At 36.0% G+C, this 15,545-nt stretch overlaps 1 protein-coding gene across 2 annotated transcripts in view; it reads right to left on the bottom strand.

Annotated features, from left to right (window-relative positions):
- The window catches only part of FGF14 (fibroblast growth factor 14), a 409,284-nt gene that overhangs the window by 167,149 nt on the left and 226,590 nt on the right, over positions 1 to 15,545 (bottom strand). Inside the window, exon 2 of one of the 2 annotated variants that reach the window (XM_032198654.1) lies at positions 7,820 to 7,859. The exons of the other annotated variant lie outside the window; for it this stretch is intronic. The gene's annotated coding sequence lies outside the window, so the exon portion shown is untranslated. The remainder of the gene's footprint in view (positions 1 to 7,819; positions 7,860 to 15,545) is intronic. 2 annotated transcript variants of the gene reach the window in all.

The following is a 15,545-nucleotide window of genomic DNA, read 5'->3' as shown; positions in this document are numbered from 1 at the left end:
AACAAAATATCCAAGATCTCATCGGTGCTTCCTGTAAAGATGAGAAATCTCTCACATATAAACTCCTGTCAGATTGGCCTTAACCTGTTTGGAATTAGAAAGTCACAATTTTTATTTAAATAAGTGATATCTGATTAGTATCTCTAGCAAAAGAGGAGGATAGAAATACCCAAACAGCATTGTTTGAGGCCCTTTGAGAGAAGAGCCTGGTTTTCTTTTGATTTATTAGTTCTTCAACTTTTGTTATGGCTCAAACAGTTTTTATAAGACAAAAACCCCACAATCTGCACAGCACACAGATGTAACAATAAAGATGTTATCATGGTAAAGATGTTATCCTTGCCCATGTGGCAATAAATGCATACTACTGCTTCCTATATTAAAATACACTTGCTTTAACATTGTTTTCTACCTCAGACTCTTCCCTCCTCTAAGGCTTTATTTAGTCCACTTTATGGTGACTCAGACCAAATTCTAGACTCTTTAATGTGTCTGCATTTCCATGAAACTACCTTTTTATTTGGTAATTAACACAGCAAGCTGTCAGTCACAAACTAAAGACAGTCAGGAGCTCTTATAATGTTAACATTAATTTCACCTTTTGCCATATTATTCTATCAGTCTAATTATTCTCCCAAATGATATAGATGATTACACTCTGTTCAGTTGTACAGACATGGTGGTATAATATAGAAAGGGACTAAGTGTATTGGGTTTATGAAGCAAAGTTTTGGTAGAGGGATCTTCAGGGGTGGCCTTTGTGAGCAGAGTGCAGAAGCTACCCCATGTCAGATCAGAGCCAGCTCCAGACAGGCCCCACAGTGGAGCAGATCTCCATGCTGCAGCCTGTGGAAGGGCAGGTGGATGTGGCCTGGAGGAGGCTGCAGCCCATAGAGAGCCCCCACAGGAGCAGGCCCTGGGCTGGAGCTGCAGCCCATGGAGAGGAGCCCACACAAGAACAGGGGGCCTGGGGGGATCTGCCACCCCTGGGGGACCCATGCTGGAGCAGTTTGCTCCTGATGGATGGACCCCATATGGAGCCATATGGGAGCAGTTCTTGAAGAGCTGCTGCCTGTGGGAAGCCCCCGCAGAATCAGTTCAGGAAGGACGGCATCCCATGGCAGGGACCCCACATTGGAGCAAGGGAAGATACTGACTATGGAAGGAGTTACAGATGAAGTGTTATGGACTGACTTCAATCCCCATTTCCTATTCCCTATGTCACTCAACAGGAGGAAGTGGGAGAGGATGTGCCGGGGGGGAAGGTGTTTTTACTTTTCTTTTAGTTACACACTGCTCTAGTCTGCTAGTGATAGGCAATAAGTTATATTAATCTTCTTATGCTGAGTTTGTTTTGCCTGTGACGATAACTGTTGAGTGATCTCCCTGTTCTTATGAGCCCCCGTGAGCCCTTTGTGTTGTGTTTTCTCCGCCTTCTCCTTTTGAAGAGGGGGAGTGAGAGAGCAGTTGGGATGGAGCTCAGCTGCCCAGCAGGGTAAAACCATCACACTAATTAAAAGTATTTGTTCTAGAAGAAAAAATAAACACAGCTGATAAAGGTACTTAACTAGAAAGGAACACACCTAGTAAGCAAAGAGAGTGCTGTAAAAAAGTTTTAAGCAATACTACATATAACTCTTCCATTTCATAAAGGAAAAAATCATCCAAAATTATTCTTCCCCATTGAGATATCTAAATAATACAGGCTAATTTTGTTTATTTATTTATTTGAAAATGCTTAGCATCCTGTAACTATGGTAACAATTGCTTTGCTGAGTGTATCTTTGTTAATGTCCCCTTTCTGTAGTAATGCTTCCATCACCATCTGGCAGTGACACTTTTCTTGCTTTAGCAAAAATTTCTTCAGTCTAAAAATGAGGCCATTTATTTTTAGAGGGAGGACTGCCGTAGCTCCTATTGACTTGCAGAGTCCCAGTCAGAACCTCTGTAAATTCACTCATGTGATTTTGACGTCTTACATGAAAGGGACAGTCACCAGTATATAAGAAAAATGATTGTGGTAAAAAGCACAATCTGTTGCCTTTCATAGATAAAGTATATTTTTTCAATTTTTTTTTCAATAAGAGAGGTTTTAAAAATTGTGTAGTTCACATCATCTCCTTTGCTTCAGCTTACTTGAACGAAATCGGTTGTATCAAGCAGATGGCAAAATAAATTCCATTATTAATAAGACAGGTTCCAAGAATATTGCATGAAGACTGGGAAATCTTTGGTTTCCATGGTAAATCATTTGACTCTAATACACTTAATAAACATGGCTAACATTCCAAATTCAGTGGGTCAAATGGAAATAACATAATCAAATTAGGTCAAATAAATAACACAAGAACTCAGAACAGCAAAATACCAGGTTGGACAGATAGAAAAGCAAGAGTTCTTTCAGCCACGGACCTCCCTACTATCTACGTATTAACATTACAGTAACTTTTCTGAACTCTGCTCTAAATCAGAAAACATTATATTTGCTTCACAGGTATAAAATAAGTATTATATTTCAGTTTAGAAATAAGATAAGTGCTACTAAGTATTAATTAAATTAAACTCCATTGGTCGTTGTTCTTTTTTTTGCATATCTGTTTATAAAAATGAAGTTGATTGATAAATAATTTATTTCTGTGTTAGAAGTATTCTTTGCAGTTGCATAGAAAACAGCCAAATAATCCTCCCACGTTTAAGGGGAGTGTAGGTAAGCACTAAACTGATGCTAGAGCTTAAGATACATTTTACACATATTTATATCTTCGGTGTACATGCAGAGAACAGAGAAGACAGGCATGGGACCATTTTTTTCTAGATCACTCATCCAAACATGCGTCTCTGTTGATTTCTCCCATCACAGGTCCATACCATAAGACCACGGAATGCTGGTTTGCTCTGTGCAGTGAACATCTAAGACAGGCTCCTTTTTATGCAAAACTTTGTCTTTTTTTTTTTTTTTCTTTTCCTGTATGTTCATATACAGCTACCCTCTGCCTCAGGTGTGTTTTTGTATTGTTTTGTTTTTCTGAAAGTAAGATACATTCAGAAAAAAAAAAAAAAAGGAAAAAATAAGTGGGGAGAGGGGGGACAGTAGCAGCTTAGGCTGGCATTTGGAAACAATGCACAGCACAATATGTAGCTTGGTAAGAAGCATATTGAAGGAAGAGCTATACTGATGGTCACCGTGGGAGAGCTGAGAGACCACATGACTTTCAAATTCTTGGATAATTCTGTAGTGTTTGAATACTTTGTCAAACAGATGTGCTTTAAACTGAGCACATCAAACATGAACAGAAAGGATATAGATAAATAGATAGATAGATAGATAGATAGATAGATAGATAGATAAAAAAAAAAGCCAGATTTCTCAGTAAGAACTCCTGAAGTTACCTCAGAGAAATGACTAAATGTCTAGTTATCTTTGATGATTCAACATCTTTTAGGCTTGGCATCTCAATATACCTCCCAAACAGTAGTGTTACAAAACCTGCTTTTATTTTTATTTTTATTTTTTTTATTTTTATTTTTATTTTTATTTTTATTTATTTTTATTTTTATTTTTATTTTTATTTTTTCAATACTACTGCAAGTTCTCCCTCCTTCACAAGGGTCTTTAATACACTTTTTTTCTTATGCTTAGTGAATAAATATACAATAAATTAATTAAATATGAACTAAATTATTTTATGAAAGGACTGAAAAGAAAATTATCTATTAATTATCCAGTTTATCTCTTTAAAGGAAGTTAACATGTAACACAGAACTTTGGAAAGGTCTCTGAGGAAGACCACTACCAGTGTTCTGATCAGAAAATAAAAAAAAAAAAAAAAAGCATGTGGCTTCTTAGGCAAAAGAATAGAACCTAATGTTTATATTTCATTCTTTATAAGGTAAAGAAACCTAACTTTTATTGAGACCACTAATCTTTCTTTGTGTTATAAACTTATTACATAAACAGTTCATTTCACTGGAAAAAAAAAATCATCTGTTAAAAAAGAGAAATTTTTCTTCTTTCAATCTCTTATAGAGTAATTTAATATTTTTAAAATGCAGAAGCACTTCAGTGTATGAATTATCAAAAACTCACATGAACAGAAATAGTAGACCTCTCAGAGCTACAAATGACTTGATAAGAAATGTGAAAATAACAATTTACCTTCCCTCCTCCCCAGGTTCTGGGCATGGTGCTAGGACAAAAGGTTGGGAAGGAACAGGTTTTGATGGGGCCAGTGTCTCTACTGAGCCTGAATAAGTAACCTATTCATTGCCTACCTCCTAATAAAGCTAAAGGGAGATGTGCTGAATGATCCTGTAAAAAAGATCCTGTAGTGGTCAGACATAACTTCAGTGGTGCCATAACATGAAGGAAGTGATAACATGAAGACGTTTCTCGAGCATTGTTAGTCTGGAGTTCATTTCATTGCGGATGTGGTATAGGTTTCTCTTGCCACACCCTCAGGAAAGATAGTATATTGGTAATTCTCCTGTCCTAGGAAGTAGATGCAGAAAGTTGCTGCTTCTCGTTGGCTGACAACTCTTTTGTTTCGACATCAATCCCACAACTAACACTTTTTATAGTACCATCAGAATCCCATTTCAGTACGCACAAGAAATTGCTTCTCTTATGAGAATTATTAATAATGAAACAGGCAAAACAAAATGGATAGGCATATTTACAAACATGTTATAATAATTATAGGCTTAAAGAGCAAAAACAAAGGACTCCAGAAATGATTTTAAAGGCAAAAGTCATTATACTCACAGTAAGAAAAATATTATATATTTGGCATAAAACAAGAAAAAGAAAAGATTGCCAAAAGAAAATCCCAGCTGCAAAATAAACAGGCTTGGACATGAAGTTACTATTAATCTGAATTGTTACACCTAACATTTGTTACACAGTTTTCATGTTCTGAGAGAATTTCAGCCATGCCATCTCTCGTTAACAATGTGAGATTTCAGTATGACTGAAGAACTAGAAATATTATTATTTTTTAAATATAGCAGACTTCATACTCTAGCTATCCATTCTCAAAATCAACCATTCAGTATTCCTAAATGTTGTCTTTCATTATTTATAATAGAAATATAATAAAAATCTAGCAAATTGCAGAAAGAACAACCACATATCTGTTTCTAAGTATCCACTTATGTCCATAGGAAAGCTTTGCTTGAAAAGGTTTGTAGTAGTCTTAGTAAATTGTCATATCTATTTTATTACATTAAGAGGGTTGTTGTAAACACTATTTGCAGGAAATACAGAAAATGCAAGACTCATGTGATGCAACATATATTTTGCACTCACAATTCAGCCAACACAGATAATGGGATCTTTGTTGCTAACCAGGACTTTTAGGTGCCACAGTGATGCCATGGGATCTTAGAGTATCCAAGTTCTGCTATTCCTTTCCATTCCGGCTGGTAAAATACTCACTACACACCTATTTCCACTAAAATATGTTTCATCCACATATTTTCATCCACAAATTTCATCCACACATTTTTTGAATATGTTTTTCCACATATTCAGTATTCAGAAAAAGAGAATATAACCCAGAGGTGGCTGCCACTCTGCTATAGTCCAAGAAAACCTCTTGAAATTAAAATGGACAACCTTCTATGCTGTATGGAGAGAAGGAAGCTATCATTTCCATAGGATTTGTGAAGGTTATGCAGACAAATCATGCTCATATAAAATAAAATAATAAAATAAAATAAAATAAAATAAAATAAAATAAAATAAAATAAAATAAAATAAAATAAAATAAAATAAAATAATAAAATAAAATGAGATTAAATTAAAAAAAAAAAGGAAAAGTAATTCCTTCCACATCCACCTCAATTAGAACTTAATCCACAATAATTTGCAACTCTAAAGGTGCAATTTTTCTTGACATCTTAGTAGCCCATGCACTCTCTATCAAACAGACAGCTCTATTCAGTATGTGTCATGTCTATGCAACAAAGTTATCATGAAAATTAATGGTAATATTATGAACCTCAGAATAAAAGCAATTAACTTTTTTCAAAATGCCAGAAGGAAAAGACATGCAAAACCTCTACATCTTAATTAGTTCTCTATTATCTTATTTCATATTTTTCCAAAACATCAAGTTATTATCCGCATAAAGTACACTTTGGGGACTAATTTCCCAGCATGATGAAGTAGTTTTGCTCAATGTTGACAACATGAATTTAGATTTTATCTTAGACAGGGAAATATCATTCCACCAAAAGGCTGAATTTCCTTTTAAGTGAACCAGGAAAAAAAAAAAAAAAAGTCATTTCTAGTTTCACAATAGAAGGAAATATTCTGACCAGAGGCATCATCATAGGTTAGTCCACAGCGGCATGCTGAGAATTAACGTAAACCATTATAATAGATTTTTCTCCTAGCAGATATTAAGATTATTTTACTGAGTATCAAACAGATAAAATTTATTCTGCCTTTCCATTTACTTTCTTGACACACAATCTGTGTGGGTCGGTTAACATACAGGATCTGATCCCTAATGTGCCCTTATCAAAAGGAGTACTGATTCACTAATCTTCTGAGTTTTTGTTGGGTTTCATTCTTGTTTTCAGTTGAAATGGAAGAACCTTCTGATCACTGTCGTAAACACAAATGCAGCTTTCATTTCACAGATATTTAGGAATTGAACATACAACCATACAATTTTTTATTTTTTTTATTGTTTTGTTTTGCTGTAGGTGTACTTCTCCGGATCTTAAGGGTGTCATAGAAACTAGTGATGATTCACTGGGCAGGCATGTTGTTTCTCAGGCAATAATGAACAAATAGCCTATTAATTCTAAGAAAAGTTTCTTTAATGAAGATGGTATCTTTCTTGAAACAAGTTTTTGACACTTCATTTGTTTTTTCTATTCCTTTGATAACTGAATTCAGTATTTTTTCTGTAATCTTTGTGCAAAAACTATGATGTTATATATATATATGCATTATAAACACTGTCAATTTGTACCATTTTAACATGAGGACAGAAGTTAAGGGCACTTTAATACAGGAAAATAAAAAAGAAGAAGAAGAAAAAAAATAACAATACGACTAACTTCTGTGGTTTTGAGCAAAATGATCAAACACTAAGGAGCACAGTACTTTTTAAAGTGCTAGCCTACCCTTAAAAATAATACAGGTCCTGTGCTTACAGCGATCTTCCCTTTCATTTTATGAGAAATATCCCTCTAACCTCCAGACAGTTCTTGTTGTGCATACTGGATGGATTTGCCTCATGCCATTTGAATTAATTAAGACTCTGCAACTAGAATTTAAGTTTACAATATTTTAATGAAATTTGACCCAGAAAATCAGACAGTTATCTATCAGCTCTACAGTATTAGCTTTTTGGAAAAATAGCACACTGTATGAATATAGTAGATTTAATTAATAGCCAGATAATTGCCATTGCAGCTGTTTCCTCCAATATCTGATATACTTTATAGCCTTTTAAAGGTGTTTTAAAAGATAGTGTATGACTAGAGGATACATATACATATAGGACATATACTATATCCTAGAGGACTAAGGTATAATAATGGGATATAGAATCTGTTTTGTTTAACTTCAGTCTCATTGCGACCAAGAATGAGTATAGAATGACCCAATACTCATTTAAATACATTGTATTTAAATTTGCGCTCTTTCTCAAAACACTTCAGCCGATTAAATAACAAAAGCCAGGAAGATGTGTTTTTTAAAAAGCAGAAAATAGCAGTACAAAACATCATCATATGATCAAGAACATTCTGTGTTAAGATTGGTAAGTAGGGAGAGACAAAGGAGAAAGGGAAAATTACATACCACTATTTGTGTTTGTTGTAGTCCTCCCTCTTCTTTCACCCTACAAAACAAGATCCCATACAGCAAGCGTTATCTACCTACTAGGAACTAGGAGGTAAAAAGACTGTCAATCACAGGGGTATTACATACAGTAAACTTCCACCCTTTCTCCCCCTTGTAGTCATTGGAGAAAAAAAAAGGGGGGGGGGGAGGAAGGGAACAAAAAGAGATTTTTTTTTTTCAGATTTAGGAAATATACTAATATGGAGGAAGTCACTATAATGCAAAAAGGAGAAAGAGGGAGGAAGGTAGGATGGGAGAAAACAAGACTATGACAAACACAATTACTTGTACGTAATTTTACACTTTTGCATATCCTGTCTCCTCCCATCCTACAAAATAAGATTCCATACAACAAGCAGAAGTGGTAAGAAATGCAATCAGGAGATGATAGACTCCCTTTTATTGCCAGCCTGAGGAATTCTTCATATAAAATCATCCAGACTAAGTAATAAATCTTGTTGATAACAATAGTGGCAAGAACTGCATCAAGGATCAAATCTCAGCTTTGCATGTAGCAGATGTTGTTGCCTCAGTCCTTTGGTGTCCTTTGGAACAGGCAAACAACTACACTTTTTCTGTACCCAATGGAATATCTTCACAGAACTAAGTAATGCTTATTTCAAGTATTACTTTAAAATTCCGTTCCCATAGAATAAATCAGATGACTTTTGAGTGAGGATATAGTGTCATCTAGAGTGTGGTCTAGGTTAAGGAAGATAGAAGCATATGGTGACCAGTGCCATCTGACAGCTCTTAAGAAAACCAAGAGTTACAGCAATCTATATAATGCAGAAAAATGAAGGAAAGAGAGATAAACTACACAACAAACTCCAGCTGTAAGTAGCTGGCTCAGAAAAATAACAAGGTCTGCCTCCTTTTGTATAGAAACAAATGAGTGTTCTCAACAAGACTCATACAGAAAATTTTGGAATTTCCAGGTTTTGAAATACAGATTATCCTTTTCTTAGTGTTTGTCAAGTCGTATCTTAAGTACACTAAGTATGGAAATTTCTTAAGCACAAAGAAGTGTTTTTTTGATTTTTGTACTGAAAAGGGGAATTAGAACCCAGTAACTTCAGAGATCACATGCCTACAAAGCTACCCTAAACTAAGAGGATTCAACAGCTGTTAAACAGCTATAATGTGTAACAATATAAAGAGAAATTGATGTTAGAAGACAAATATGATAGAATGACTACTAAACAGAGTGAGGCAGGTGGGTCAAAATTGGTTGTAGATAAGTACAAGAAGATTGAAAGAATAGTGAAACGCATACCTTGTTGCAGGAGGTTATTTCACTGTTTCTACACACTAAATATCAAAGTATAAGTGGGCAACTAAGCCAAAAGTAGGATGTCTGGGTGGGGTAGGTTGGGTTAGATATTCATGCAGTAACAGGTCAAATGTTACAAGAGGACACGATGTACATAAACAGTCCCTGACAATTTACATATATTTATTTTAACTAAATGTTCTACAATATAAAAGAGACGTTCTTGAGAAAACCATAAGTCAATCCTTAATTTCACACAGCAGCCATGTTCAGTTACTAAGCTATGGTAACAGGAATGCAATTAAAGTTCACATTTTAGGATAATTATTACAGTACTATGAGCATTACGAACTTTACAGTGATATTAAAAAGAAAAAAAGATGTTAATAAAAAAAATAAATATCTACACCAAATGCAAAGATGCAAACATATGTAGGTTAAAATTCTTCAACACCTTTTGAAGTCTCCTTTAGAATAATATAATTAAGTCACAATGAGTAGTCAGAGCAAGAGGAAACAGCAGTATGACAGAAGAAGCAAAATCCAATAAATGGAAATAAATATTCAACATCTATAGGACATTTTTTTCCAAGAGTAAAATCAACACAGGTAAACTTAGAAGGCAGTCTGAAGACCAAATAATCCAATATATAAAAGACTAAACTATGAGCTAAAGAAGCTATGAGAAAATAGAAATGTTCCACCAGTGCAAGGGAACAGAGCAATTAAAATACATTGAAAGCAAAATAAATGATCTATTTGCCTTGTTATAGCTACAAAATAAAAAGTTATAGACTTCTTTTATTTAGGTAGCGAAGAACAGCTATTCACTAACATTGACATGTTAAGACAGTCAAGAAAACTGAAAATGCACCAATCACAAGTGAATAGAACTATGTAGCACCTCCAAATGACCCACTGCGTTTATGGAGGACAAAGAAAAAGCAATCCGGTAGCTACCACATACAGGCAAGTGATACAGACACATGGTATCCACCAGCCTCAGGCTTCCTAAATATACCATTTCTGTCTGAGTTACCTGATGCAGAGTTTTCAAGCTGGCTTAAAGTCAAAATCTTGCTACAGATCCAGAGAACACACCACCTCTACTGTTGTACCTACAGAAATGTTTTCCAGTGGAGAAAGGATCTAAGATAGAAATTCTATCCAGGAGAAGAAATTCTAGGAGAAGAACCAGGAACTAGAGCATGGGGCCACATGTGCTGGCTTTTTTACTGTGAAATTTGTTTGACCCTACAGCCACCTTAAACTCCGGTCAAGTCTTTCTTACACATATCAGTGACTGAAGATGTAGGATAGCACACTTGGATTTCTCATGCATATTCAAACTCCCCACAGTCATACACATTTGATTAAGCAGGAATGTCCTAACAGACCTGGCAGTCAGATTATATCATTGTTAAAAGCAGTTTGCTGCCAGATATATGGTCCTGCCCAGATTAATAAAAATAAAGCCTTGTTGTGGTTCCGCTCGAGTGGGCAGCCGAGCTCCACCACAGCCGCTCTCTCACTCCCCCTCCTCAAAGAGGAATGGGGAGAAAATATGTGAAAAGGGCTCAAAGGTTGAGATAAGGACGAGAAAATCACGCAGTAATTATTGTAATGGGCAAAACAGACTCAGCATAAGGAGATAGTAAGATTTATTGCTCATTACCAACAAGCTAGAGAAGTGAGAAACAAAGGAAAGAAACCAAAAGCACCTTCCCCCCCCCATTCACCCTCTTCCACCTCCTCCCCCCGAGCGGCGCAGGGGAACGGGGGAATGGGGGTTATGGTCAGTCTACAGCACTTCTTCTCTGCCGCTCCTTCTCAGTCACTCTCGTCCCCTGTGCTGTGGGGTCCCACCCATGGGATGCAGTCCTTGATGAACTGATCCGGCGTGGGCTTCCCACAGGCAGCAGCTCTTCCAGAACTGCTCCAGATATGGGTCCGTACCACGGGGTCCATCCCTCAGGAGAAAACTGCTCCAACCTGGCTCCCCCATGGGCAGCAGCTCCTGCCAGGTCACCTGCTCCTGCGTGGGCTCCTCTCCACGGGCTACAGGTCCAGCCCAGAATCTGCTCCGGCAGGGGTCTTCCACAGGCGGCAGCCTCCGTCGGTGCAGGGCCACCTGCTCCACCGTGGTCTCCTCCACGGGCTGCAGTGTGGAACCCTGCTCCACTGTGGTACTCCATGGGCTGCAGGGGGACATCCTGCTTCACCATGGTCCTCACCACAGGCCGCAGGGGACTTCTGCTCCGGTGCCTGGAGCACCTCTCCCCCTCCTTCTACACTGACCTTGGTGCTGTTCCTCACTCCCTTGACTCTCCCGGCTGCTGTCTGGCGCAGTGTTTTTTTCCCTGTCTTAAATATGCTCTCACAGAGGCGCAAAACAGCATCGCTTATTGGCTCAGACCTGGAAAACAATGGGGCCCTTACCAAACATGGGGCAGCTTCTAGATCTTTCTCACAGAAACCACCCTTATAGCCCCCTGCTACCAAAACCTTGCCACGTAAACCCACTACAAGCCTGCACAGTAAACAGAGTACAGAGTACTAAAGGAGGCCAAAATCTCATTGAACAGTTCAGGTAACATGAGCTAGGTCTATAAATTCTACACTCAGTCATCCTATCTTCAAATAATACGTAAGATTTTTTCACCAAAACCATGTTAATGGTAATGAAACCCTCAAAGAGCAAAGATTTGTGTAAAATTTGCTCTTTGACCAAAGAAAAACAAAACAAAACAAACAAACAAACAAAAAACAGAAACAGAAACATTGGTTTTAAATACATATATTTTTACTGAAATGAAATTGTCATTCTTCATCTTTCAGAAAAAATGTTGTGTCCTAACAGCTCCACTGAAGTTGCTGAAGCTTTATGGAGAGTATCCTCAGTCAGGTGGTTTCTGTATACAAAAGTACACATATCATATATACATTCTGTATATATATGTAACATATTGGAAATATATTCAAGAGGTTCTTGCGAATTAATCTAAAAATTAATAGAAATATTTTTTATTTCTCAGAACACTATCTGACTTGGGAGTTCTCCTACAGATCTTCATAATAATTTTTGTTTGATAAAGTTTTGTATCTTACATGTCATCATGTAACCAATGTCATCATGTAAACAATGGGTCCCACTGGGCTGAGTAAAAGACAGTTGTAATGCAGGAGCAGAAGCAGGCAGTGCAGAAACAAAAAGAAAAGCAAACATTTCTATGAAGGAAGCCTTTTCTAGCTGAGATGAGCTCTGTTTAGCAAATGGTGAATGTACACAGAATTAAGAGTACAGAATGACTTATAAAAAATGAAAGACTAAATACTAACAGTTACAAAAGTCTACCCACTTTTGTATGGAGATGAAGGACATCTTTATCTACTGTAAAGAATGCATCAGATGCCAGAATACAGGGGAAAAATAAAATAATAAAATAAAATAAATAAAATAAAATAAAAAGACAAGCAAGAGCTTAGTTATTTAACAGGGAAAAAAAAAAGCAAAAAAGGAAATTTCTCCTAAAATTATAGGAAGAGATCCAACTATATCTGCAACGTTTTATCATGAACTCAAGTAGAAGACACACACCTGAAAATAACATTCAAATATTGGATTTTCCATTTTCCTTGAAATTCTGTTTGGTAAAAAAGGGAAAATGATTAATAGAAAGGGGGAGGGAAAAAAAAAAAAAGAGAGAGAGAGAGAACCATAAACTGAGGAAATGAGATAACTACAACTGACTGTGCTCTGCTAGAATCTCAGTGATTCAGGACATTTCTTGGACAACACACAGAGCTCAATGTGTAGAATACATAATCTCCTGTTCCTCCAAGAGATGGAGGAAACCCGTGACATGGGGGTCAATAACTTCAACAAAAGTTTGAATATGATTTATGAGATATACCTCATGCCAGCACACCATTTTCCTTTGGAAGCAAAAGGCCTGATCTCAGAAGAACAAGTGTTAGGAAAACCTGTGAGCTAAGATAACATACACCTGGATTGTTCATACTTTCCATTATGAAATTTCCCTTATTTCTCCTCATTTCAAGTGGGTGGAGTTATATTACTTGTTGTATGTAAAGTTATTTTGTAGGCTGAGAAGAGGGGAATATAAAACTATGATGAAATCTGAGAAATAGTGTGGAAAAATTCTTTTTTCCACAAATCTAGCAGTATTGTAAGTAAGTATTGTAAAAAATAGCAGTATTGTAATCATCACAAAACAGTGTCTTGGATGTTAGGGAAGTAGAAGAAAGAACATATGGGATAAACTATCTACTAGATTGAGCTCTGCTTACAGCCATTTACAGGTATTGCTCAAAAAAGTGAAAAAAATAGATCTACAACAGCAGTAACATTTATTAAATGCAGGAGACCAGACATTTTTCACAGGTTGCAGATGAACATTAAAGCAACCTCCGTGAGATCACACAACTATTTTTTTTTTTTTCCATTGTCTAGGTTTATTTGCTTTTAACCATTATCCTCAAAGTGAAAATAATCTGTATTCTGTTATCAACTTCTTGAACATCTTACTCTTTATAGCCAATGTTTTTGAATGAAGTTCTTCTGAACTGATTGTATTAAAGAAACAAAAATGCTTGCTTGCACAAATACAAGTACTTTTTCATAATGAACTTGTTCTTGCAAGGAATTTTCAAGTCAGAAATGGAGGAAAGAATTTTCCAGTTAGATTATTGACCATGGATCTATTGTCTGGGTCAATTAGGCTTAGTACTACACAGCTCACTAAAAATACACATGTCAAAGCATAAGGTGCAATGCAGGCATTTCCTAATTTCTTAAAAATGTAACTAATCTCCTCTGGCCCAACAGACTTTGTAGCACAACCTAAGTTATCAGATACACACATAACAGTTCCCAAATTACAATATAATTAATAATTATTCTCTAGTCACAAGAGTTAATCACTCACTGTACTGTAAACAAGCAATGTGTCAAGCAAATACCAGCTGTAAAAATGCAGGCATATAATTAAATGAGTTTATTTTGTTTATAAATCAACTCCTTTTGCTATCTTATGTTTGCTTCATAAACAATTACAGTTTGACAATACCATGTTTAGTATCTTAACCCATTGAACATGAAGACAATTGTTTTCAAGTTGTCTTGCAGAAGGAAAGAATGTACCATGAATTCCCTAGGCTATAAACACTGTAAAGTTCACGTCTGATGGGATATGATTATGGGGATTGCAAGGAACTCCAGAAACTCTGAAGAAAATGTTATAGATATTATTCTACTGGGCTTATACATGAAATACAAGAATAGTAGCATATTACCACTGACTCGTATTATAGTCATCCATTTAAAATTCTGCTTCACTGACACATTTAAGAGAGATGCTGCCTGAAGGAAGGATGTAATTCCTCAGTCGTATAACAGCTATAGCACAGAAATTGACTTTGTTTTTACAGCACACAGTGAGTTTCTGGACCATAACTAGGTCTCTGAGGTACTACTGCAGTATAAGTAACACATCTAACTATACAATAGCCATGTAAAGCTAGTCAGTTATGACAGTTTCTTCATCACACCATTACTTCTTTGAAAAGACCTCTTGCTTCTTTAAATATGCTTCAAGATAAAGATACTTGCTTGTAATATTTTGAGTTGCTAGCCATACATGTATAAATGTACTTTTCTCTTTGAAAATACATAATGAATGATATTCTTTCTAACAACAACAATAACAACAAAAAACTAAGTGTTATGATAACCAATTTGATAACACTAAAAACAGTTCATTGAACAGCATTATAAGAGGGATCAGGAAAGAAAAGAGAAAATCCTCTTTAAAACACACCTTCAAAAGCTTTTATAAGAGAGATGAACTGGAACATGTAATAAGAAAATAAAGTGCTACGTATAATTTTACATGAAAATCAAGAAGGAAGATTACAAGATCTTCTAACCTAGAAGAGAAAGCATGATTCCCAACTAAGAAAGCTGATTCTCATATGAACAGAGTGAAGAAGCATACACTTTGAGAAGAGAGAAAGAACATCATGAAGAGATGAACAAGAGCTGGAGTCAGCCTGGACAACAGAATAAGACAGAATGTGTGTGTATATTGGTATGTGTGCCGGGGGAGACTGGCGTCAAAAGAAATGAAAATAGAAAATAATTAACAGAGGATAGAGATAGTAAAAAGATAATATATATATATATTCAGAGAATATAATTCATCTATAAAGAATAATGTGAATGAAACATCTACAAAGTAAGTGGAGTGCAGGTAAATTAATAGCACTTCAGTATCTTTCAAGAAACTCCAGTATTCAGTGTATTTCTAAACTACACACTGTTCTGAATGCCTAAAATAGTGTTCACAACCTATAAAAATTGTGCAATATATCCATGTATTTAGACATAGC

The sequence above is a fragment of the Aythya fuligula genome, chromosome 1 (genome assembly GCF_009819795.1).
Source record: "Aythya fuligula isolate bAytFul2 chromosome 1, bAytFul2.pri, whole genome shotgun sequence".
NCBI lineage: Eukaryota > Metazoa > Chordata > Aves > Anseriformes > Anatidae > Aythya > Aythya fuligula.
The sequence above is the reverse complement of the archived record's forward strand: the minus strand, read 5'-3'. Positions and strand labels throughout refer to the sequence as shown.